The following is a 282-nucleotide window of genomic DNA, read 5'->3' as shown; positions in this document are numbered from 1 at the left end:
TACTACTAATTGCTCGTATAGTCCTTAGCATAGCAAGGACTATAAAACAGGCGCGAGGTAGTAGTGATAGGCTACGAGATGCTGTTTGATATCCAGCAATCCCATACCGGGACATCAACAGCGAAATGCTGAGTGAACGAACGTAGTAACAACAACAACAACAATAATAATATTAATAATAATAATAACAACAGCAAAAGCAGCAGCAGCATAAACATTAACAGTAAAAGTGATTATAATTTTCTTATGGTATTTGTTGGACAGTTTGTCTCTTGTTGATGA

The sequence above is a fragment of the Octopus bimaculoides genome, chromosome 5 (genome assembly GCF_001194135.2).
Source record: "Octopus bimaculoides isolate UCB-OBI-ISO-001 chromosome 5, ASM119413v2, whole genome shotgun sequence".
Taxonomy (NCBI): domain Eukaryota; kingdom Metazoa; phylum Mollusca; class Cephalopoda; order Octopoda; family Octopodidae; genus Octopus; species Octopus bimaculoides.
This window is presented reverse-complemented; position numbering follows the sequence as displayed.